Genomic DNA, 9,532 nt, shown 5'->3' with positions numbered 1-9,532 from the left:
GCATGCACTGTAAAGTATCAAATTCTTGCCTCACTGAATTCATTATTCAACAACATCTGTAATTCCTGCAGAAAGACATGTCAAAAAGATCTCTGTGTGAAGGCAGGATCTGGTAGAACAGATACACAACTGATTGACAGGAGTTTGGAAAAATGATGGGAGGTGGCTTGGCGCTGACATGGGAGGAGGAGGAGGACACATCCTCCTGTTACAAGACAGAGGAAGAAAATGCAATAAATCACTCAAGGAAACTAAGGCTAAGTCTAAATCTAGACTTACTTTTTTCAAGGCAGCTGCCACACCTTGTATATTTACAGTGTGTGGAAAGGCGTCAACATCCAACAAACCCAAAGGCATGTCCCAAAGACAGGTGCTTAGTCACCATGCAAGTGCTGACTTGAAATTACCCCCTACTAAAACAAACTACAGGTTGTACAAGTATGACTGACTAAAACTGATTGCAACATTGAGCCCCGTGTAGGAATGAAATGTTACAAAACATAGCAAAAGACTTTGTGGAAGGGTAAAACTACTTAATGAAAACTGATTTCAGTCACTCAAGTCATTCTTTTATACCCCTGCACATGTCCAAATAGTCAGGGCAGGATCACTTGTGCTATGACATGAGGTTCAAGGAATGCCAGCTGTCAGGTCCTCACTACATCTTGTGAGCAGTTTCTGGACAGATCTTCTGTGCCTTTTAGGAGGGAGTTATTATGGTGTGATTTTTTTTTTTTTTTGGTCTCACTTTTATTTCACCCTCTGTAAATTGTTACCTGTTGTCTTTGTTCCCTCCTTTTGAAGTATCTGACTGTCTTCCTGCTGAGCTAACAGAAAGAGATATGACTTACTATAAACTTGTTGCCACTCGTACCCAGAAGGCAGGTCTGCTGATAAGGCATTTCTGTTGTAGGCGGCTCAGAGCGCAGGCCTTTCGGTCTTGATGTAAACACTGCATTTGTCAGCATTTACTGGTTTGATTGCTCTTACTTGTGTCTTTGAATATCATGTATGTTTAATTTTTGCAACCTTGCCTTATTGATTCTACTCAAGATATCACACAGACATATCTATACTCACTTCAAACCAATCTTAATGTTTCTTTTACAAACCTTTATGCTGTTCTGGTAGCTGGGAATATCTTCGCACTTCTCTAAAAACCTTTCCACCTTCCTTTTCTCTAGGGAAAGCCTGCTAAGCACACAATTGCTATTTCTCCTGCTCTGCAAGCCCAGACTCTAGGTAACGGTCTTTCAGCTGATGAATCAAGCAGTGTATGTTAGTTATTTCTTTTGTTGTCTCCTTGTGGGAGATCAGGATCATTCACATTAAAAAAACAAAGTAAATTAAGCTCTTTCCCTTCGTAAGGTTGTTCAAATATGCACAGCAAATTTCTGTTTTCACATTGAGTGCCTGGTTCTATTGTCACACGAAGAACGCAAAGAACCTTGACACACTGAAGGGTCCCTTAGCATTGCTTTACAGTTGATGATACCTTGCTATTAATCGAGTTAGTGTAACTATTTCTAAGAGCCATTAGAAGGGCAGTCCTTACCAGCAGGGCATTTGTAGATTAACAGCAGTTCAGGAACATGACCATGTGCAGCTACAGGACAGAATTCTACTAGTCATCATCATCATCCAAGGCAAATTCAAGAAATAACAGAACCAACTACAAGCCTGAACTGCCAGTAAAATGCCAGCAAGCTTGTTATTATACAAAGCACATGCTGTATACTGCTTCCTTCACATGTTTTGTATCCAAAGTTACAAGAAATGAAAAAAAAAAAGAAGTTGTTACAGTTGAAACTACTGACAAAAGCAGTACTGTACCTTCTTCACTTATATATGAGGTGGAAAAAGTCATTATTCGTACTCTAGAGGCCAGTTTATTACCACTTTAGAGAATTTTTTTAATGTACATAATCAGTCTTCTAGGAAAATATATTCTTACTTCTTTCAAAAAATCCCAACAGAAACAAGCTAGGTTAAACACCAGAAACTACAATATCATTAGCGTTATCTTTGTTTAAGTCTCCTTGAGGGCTTGCACTGGCAACTTGACAAAAACTGTGAATTGGATATGAGTGTGCACGCTGGTTATTTAGAAGAAACAATCCTTTCTAGAAAACTAATATTTGCTTAAACATCTTTTATTTGATTGAACAGAATTCTCTGTTTGCTTCTGATCTTTGCCATTTAAGTAGTGTTTGTATTGGCTCAAATACCCCCAGGCATGATTGCACTGAGCTAGTCACACTAGTAGAAAACCAGCAAGTTTCAAAGGAAGATGTGAAGGCAAGCAAAGTGTTGGCGCAGATCTACACTGTAGGCAGAAGCCCGTGTCATCACTGTCCCCATTTTAACATGTTTCATTCAGGATTTCACCAAGTTCAGAATATGTTAACACAACCATTATCATTTATATCTCTCAGAAATGTGCTGTCTTAACTTTACCACCTCACAGGATTTTACCAGCCATCCTAATTTTTGCATTTGACTTTACACCAGTACAAGTTATCCCTGAGACCCAGAATCCAGCCTTAATGAAAATGTGCATAGTGAAATAGATACTTGCAGAAGCCGCTTAGACAAGAAAGAAGGCAAAAGACTTAACAAGATGCTTATTATCATGTATACAAAAGATATTTGGGTCAATTTTCAGTGATTTCCTTGAATCATCTTCGTTGTTACTGAGTGTATAGACAGTGTCTGCTGCCCATCTCATTTTTTCCTGAAGATACCACTATGACATCTCTTCTTGAGTTCCCCTAAATTCTCTTTGTCTTTGGAAAATATTATAATACAGAGCTGTGATATTTCTTTCCTTCCAACATCACAGACTAGCCCAAGTATTCAGCTTTAAATAAGTGATGTTCATATGCACAATTTTGATCTTGTGCCCAAGGCCAGGAAGGAATCAACTGGTGAGAAGTCAGGCCTACCCAAAAACCTCCATAAGCCTATGCATTGATAAAAACTAACGTATACAGGGGTGTAAGGCACTTAGGAAGACAAGAGCTATACATTTTGTTTTCATTTGCCACAAGTAGACAATTCTTAAAGTTCACATTCAGAACAGCGGACTTGTTTGGTTTTAAGCTTCATTAAGAGAATACAGATTTTTTCTAAAGAACCTGGGAATTGCCCCAGCCCCCTAATAATTATTTTCTCTGTACCACAAGGATTTCCAGTGCTCCTTGACACAACAGATTTACCCTTCTAAGTTTTCCTACATCATTAGGCATCCTGGCCATTGTTTACTCATGACTTTATTTTGAAAAAGAAGTGCTAAAATAAAAGCGCACACCAGTATGATCTTTCTTCACTGTCCACAGATCAAGATAATTGTTTAGGTTTTTTTAAACAAAGATCAGCCCTTGCAACTCAACTCAGGAGGCAAAAAGCAAGTTTAATCCCTTCTTTCTCAAGAATGGTTTGAGGCCCAGTTGAAGTCAGTCATACTTTTACAACGTATTTTGGGTTTAGTACAATTGTGACAGACCTGTAATAATACTTACATGTTGCAGCTGACCTGAAAGGGGGACAGTCATAAACAAGTATTTTTCTTAAGAGCTGAGTGTGCATTTTTCTAATAGCAACACTGGGTTATGTAATAGTATTTCTTCAGAGTAAAACTTTAAATATAGAAGATCCCATAAATATGCCAGACATTCAGTTCAATTTATAGCCTGGTTTTGTGAAATTAGCCAGAGGATGGTTCCACTTCTGGACTGCCTGAAGAGGATATTGACTTCTTACCTTTAGCACAGATATGTTTTTTCAAATGTTGGATGGGTTAGCAGACTTTTTAGAAAGTCACTGGTCTTGTTAACTCAGGCTGTAGTTGCAGTAGTGCAGTCCCAGAACACAATCTGACGTGTTTGAGCCAGGGCTGCAAGGATACTTCCCCTTCCTTTCCCTTCTCCCTGCTTCCTCAGCACTTTACATACTGTTCCCCATGCTGCTGCTGCCTAGCATTAGGACAGTAAACAAGGCTTGAAATAGGTTCCTCAGTGTCTTTCAGGCTAAATTTGGTTACAGTGGGGAACAGGGTCAGAAAGAAGGGAAGAGAGCAACTGGTCAGTGGGAGTACAGAAATGCAGGCTTGCATGAGCATCAACCTAGAACATCAGAGCCTAGCCGTTTGCCAAGGTAGAATAGCCACAATTAATAGATCCCATCACTGTCATCTCTCCTATCTTCAAACCTTTAATCTGTATTAAAGATATCTTATTACTCTTTTGGCTCACATTTTGCCAAAGCAAATCAATTCGTCCTTGTAAATCATCCATGTAATAGGGCTTCACAGTAAATTGTGAGGATCTAATGGCTAACAAGCTGAATTGCAGAATTCCTCCTCAGTCAAAGAGAATTTTTTTAGAATCTGCGAGTGAGAAATTCATAGCAAGATTGCTGGGATTTCAGGTACTGGGAGTTTTACTCAAGATTTACTCAGAGTTAGTGTTCTGGGTTGGACCTCTGAAGAATTTTGAAATTGAAGCTAGGCAAAATATGGAATTAAAAAAATAATAATAAAAGGTGGCACAGGAAGATGGAAAAGGGAGATAGGATTTTGTGTAGGAAGAATATATGGGGAAAAGGATTTGAAATGATGTTGTGTTGAAAACTGAATAGGTTGAACCCTCAGGGACAGCTTATGTTTTGCACAAGTTCGCATGAATTACAACAACTTCCCAGCATGTTGCGTGAGTGATAGAACTTGGCATTTTCTGCTGTGCAGAGAAACTGTTTGCACCCTCTGAGGCAGACAGCTAACAAGGTGGTTTTGATCTGCAGGCAAGATACTTTTCAGGTGAAGAGAAGATTTGGAGAAAAAGAATTCAGCATGCTGTTGTAAGGCTAAAAAGTCTTAGAAGACTGTAGGAGTGGCCAGGGCACAGTGACATACTTGTCCAGGAAAGCAAAAGAAATCTTGTTTGTCATGTGGCATGAGTCAAACAGCAGCATTTCAGGATTCTAGCTCACATATAATGAAAAGGCAAGGAGACCACTATTCTTCTGTTTAATAAGCAATTTCATTCAGTGTCACACCTTCTTTGGTATCCCAGTTGGGCAGGGTGTCAGAGGAGTTGCTGAGAAATACGGGGCTTAGGAAATTTGCTAGTTCAAACTGAAAAGACACAACACTGCTGCTGCTAGATCCAAGTGTTTACTGACAAAAGTGAATCCGTTTCTGGAAACACAAGTGCATCCAGAAGAACTGAAACTGATGTTAGTCATTTAGTAACTTACTGAGGGGAATGTTGGTCTTTATCTAGTCTCATTAAGGTTTCACTCACTCATTTTCAGTGCTAAATTGTTCAAACACTAAAGGAAGGAAAAAAGATCTGACCCTGATCATAGTTATTGAGAGACTTCACTGCAGCCTATAAGAAACAACCTGAGAGTTCCTCTTTAGTGAGTGCATTAAAAAATGAACTGATGAAAGTGTAACTGAGTTTAAGGGATGTGTAAAGTTGGGGTTTTTTTCTTCATTTTATAATTATGGCTCTTTGGATCTGAAACATGTATGTAATCCCACTAACAGATGCATCTATAAAGCAAATGGTCTTCTTAGGTGTGGAGATGTAATGTACATAGACCACCCATTTATTTTCTATCCTTTAAATCCAGATGATCACATCAAAAAACTGGACAGGAGTACGGAAACTGACTACAGGTAAGAAACAAATAAGAAAGACCCAGATTTTACCAAAGTTTCTTTCATTAAAAAACCAAACAAAATTAACAAGATTAGCAAAATTAATTGTTAAGATCTGAGCTTCAGCTGTCAGTGCATGTAAAAGTAAGTGCCTGATCTGCTGTTTGGCTGATATCACTTCCCAATGAAAGAGATAGGTAGCCTATACATGCATCTAAATTGTGTAGACACTTACTGTCCCATCCTTTGGGCATGTTAAGTTAAAAATTGTTGCTTGATGATTCCTGTAAGGACATACTTCCCTTCTAGTTTGGGGGACACAGGCAGCTGGGAATGGTTAATCATGGGAAAACAGTTTAATCAGCAGCATCGTGAGTAGCATTGTGTCAGGCTGTGTCAAACGTGTCAGTGCAAAAACATAATTGTAGGAAAATCAGGGTTGGAAGGGAATTTTGAAGGTCATCATTCTAATCCTTTTATTCAAATCATAGCTAGGATCAAACTTAAATCAGGACAATTATTCTGATAGCTCTAGTGGGAAAATAATACAAGGACAGTAAAAAATGACAATTCTAATATAATTCCACCATTTCATTTAACACTTCACTTCTAGGATTAACACTGAGTGAAGAGCATTTTGAACAGAGGGCAGTGAACTAACCTATCATGTTTTAAACTGCAAAATGGTATTTTAGAGACATCTGTGGACACGTTGGAAAGGGGAAGCTTCCCAGAGACAGTCTGGACATAGTGCTTTAGGAAAGTGGATTTAGTGGGTAAACTTTTTTTTACTTTTTTTTTTTTTTATTAATATGCTATAAACAGCTTAGGATGCTTTAAATATTGCTACCACGCTGCGTTGCCAATACATTACTAGACTAATACTCCTAAGAGCTTCATGGTATGGTGAAAGTGATTTGGCTGTCAGTGTTTGGCAGCTGGAAGTGAAGCTGCTCAGATTACAAGCCGAAGAAGCAGCAGAAAATACATACTGCTATCGTGTGACATAAAAGCAAATTTTCTGCTGAAAGCAAGAAATCTGTATGAGCTTTCTTGTGGCAGATAAATTGGTCTCATGATTTCCTGTCAAAGGATATACCATTGTGAGGCAATTTCACTCTTCTGCTTAGACCTCATCCTAACATAACTTGTGAAAAGTTTTGCTGTGTTCGTGGGCTGCAAAGATGCCTTGCTGAGCTGGAGAAAAAATTCTCTCAAAGAGTATATCTGACTCCATTTTATTGGATATTTCCTCATTTTGGCAAGCTTACGGAAGGTGATTGCTCTCAGATAACATAGAAAGGGCGAGCAGTTTTCAAAATTTAAGTTCTGTTTGAAAGTCTGTTTAAATTCTGGGTTTATATGCTTTGGAGTTTTCTTCTTGATGTCTGTATAACCTTGTATAGAAGATAGTACTACAGGATGATAAGCAGTAACCTAGCAATCCTCCTAAACTATAGATTCAACCTAACATTGTTCAAAACCTGAATCAGAGAACTAGAATTTGGATAAAGTTTGTGACTGCATCTGTGATTTATCAGAGGGAGGAAGCTAATGATTTGAGCAACTGACACTCAGCATTGGTGTCTAGCCCAGTTTTCTCTACTATATAGTCTGTTTTTCACACAGTAACAGACCTCAAAATATGCCCCAAACCAGCACTCTGTGTATAGATTTATTACACATAGCAAACATTTTGCTATACCAACATGAAGTTCATCCAGCTAATACGAAGGGGAACCAAGGCAGCAGAGCTGTAGCAATAGTTGCAGTAGTTTTGTGGTCGGATACCACACAAATTGGTTAATATATAGCAACTCAAAAGACAGGAAACCAGCAATCGTGAAAAAAGTAGTCACACAGTTTCTGTGTAGGGAAAGAACAGATATTAAAGATAAACCATTCAATACCATTGAGGAGAAATGCTTCTCAGACGGGTATAAGAAGGCACAAAGCTACCAAGAAAAAACAACACAGTTAAAACTGGTTTTCACACAATACGAAATAACGGCATATTTAAATGGTACTTGACTTTTAATGGTTTAAGCATGAAATTGGACACAGCAAACAGATACAAAGCTCTACCAGACAGAGGACAACCTGTGGTTTAAGGATTACATGGTAATTGCATCACATGAGGAATTCTATGATTGTGGAGCATCTGGACTAAGTGAAGGAAGAATGACACAGTGACCTTTGGAACAATGTCTTCTAAATGCTACAGCACAGACTGGGATTGAGGCAAAAAAGCACAAATTATTATTTTTGTGGTTTGAACGTAAACTAAACTAAACTAATCCCCAATTTTCAAAACAATAAGAATATTTTTGACAGTAGTTGAAGTACTGACATCCAAGCTATCCTCCTTTTTACACTGTAGCAGGGTGAAACAGACTTGAAATGAGGGATATTACACCTCCACGAAACTTAGTTTCTTTCATTCTCCCCCTGCAGAACACTGCAGTTTACCTGAACTCTTGAACTTCAGAGCGAGTGTGTTGCTCTGTTTCAAAGAGAATATAAAAGAACTGAATGAGGAGAGAAGGCAACAGGAATGATTAAAAGTGTGGAATGGTTTCTATATAGGCATTGATGATGTATGCAAGAACTCTTCAGTCTGGAAATAAGGAATCACTGACAGATGTAGGGTTTAATCAAATAAGGACTGTGAAAAGGATGAACAGGGATCAACTATTCACTGTTTCTTCCAACATATGAACTGTGAGGGCCAGACAAAGCTAACAGGAGACCAGCAAACAAAAAAAAACGGAGGTGCTTCTTCACATAGCATGTACCAAAACTGCACTGCTAAAAGTTTACACCAAATCAAGGACAGACTTAGAAAGCCTACAGAGTAAATGTCCACAAAGCTTTACAAAACATGCAGAAACCATACCTGGCTTAGGAAACTCCTCAGCTGTAATTGGCTAAATGGCAGAGAGTATGTGGGGCAAGTATGTGGCTTGTCCTTATGTTCTTCCCATGGCAGCTGGTTTTGGCTGCTGAAAGGACTTTTTGGTCTGACTCAATACTAGAACATAAGAAATAAGAATGCCTAAACCCAGATCATGTTATTAGACTGAAGAGTCAAATGTAAGAATAATATGAGATTGGATGACTTCAGAGTCTATTAGCCTTAAAGTCTCTTAAAATCCATACATAATTAGATTATAATGCATATATAATAAGAAAATGGTGCTAGAAACTTCTGCCAGTAAAAACATTTGCTTCATTTAATGGAGAAGTTATCATTATTCACAGCCATTTCTAATATTAAATAAAAATTCTGTAGATTCTGTAGAAGCAATAAATCACATTACGGAATGATTAAAAAATTACCTGTGACTGAAGATTGTGTATATTACACTTTTTCTGTACAATGTATTATGTGTGATTTTAGTAAGTAGCTGTTACTGTAGCTGTGTGAAGCATCTCAGAATCAATCCTGACTACTTTTTATTTCAGATTAAGGATGCTTGGACAAGACCATTGTGAAAAGCAGCATGGTACAGTGTGCTAGCCTCTCTAGCTATGCAGAACAACATACAGGTATGTTAATTACTAAGTGGCTGAGGGTGTAAGCATTCCTCTCTCAGTTTCTTTGGCTAACACACCTATGGTGGCTGCCACAGAGCACGAGAAAATCCTTATATTCCTCATAAAATTAGTAATCTTTCTACTTTCAGCACAGTTAACAAGCTTTCTGATGTAAGTCCACAAAACCAAGACTTCATATCACACTAGGGCCCAAGGTAGTGGCTCAATGCTTGTGTATTGAAGGAATTCAATAAAACCCAGAAGCTGCTCATATCTGCTGATTTGATCATGTTGCTTCACAGCATGGGAGATTGCAATTAGATCTGCTTT

The 9,532-nt window shown here is 38.3% G+C and overlaps 1 long non-coding RNA gene across 1 annotated transcript in view; it reads left to right on the top strand.

The window, feature by feature from the left end:
• LOC119157823 overlaps positions 1-9,214 on the top strand; it is a 63,391-nt gene extending 54,177 nt beyond the window's left edge. Inside the window, exons 2-3 of the long non-coding RNA XR_005107678.1 lie at positions 5,638-5,683; positions 9,131-9,214. This is a non-coding gene — a long non-coding RNA (uncharacterized LOC119157823). The remainder of the gene's footprint in view (positions 1-5,637; positions 5,684-9,130) is intronic.
• Positions 9,215-9,532: the final 318 nt, after the last annotated feature.

Source organism: Falco rusticolus, chromosome 15 (assembly GCF_015220075.1).
Source record: "Falco rusticolus isolate bFalRus1 chromosome 15, bFalRus1.pri, whole genome shotgun sequence".
NCBI lineage: Eukaryota > Metazoa > Chordata > Aves > Falconiformes > Falconidae > Falco > Falco rusticolus.
Note: the sequence above shows the minus strand (reverse complement) of the source record. Positions and strands in the feature narration are given on the sequence as shown.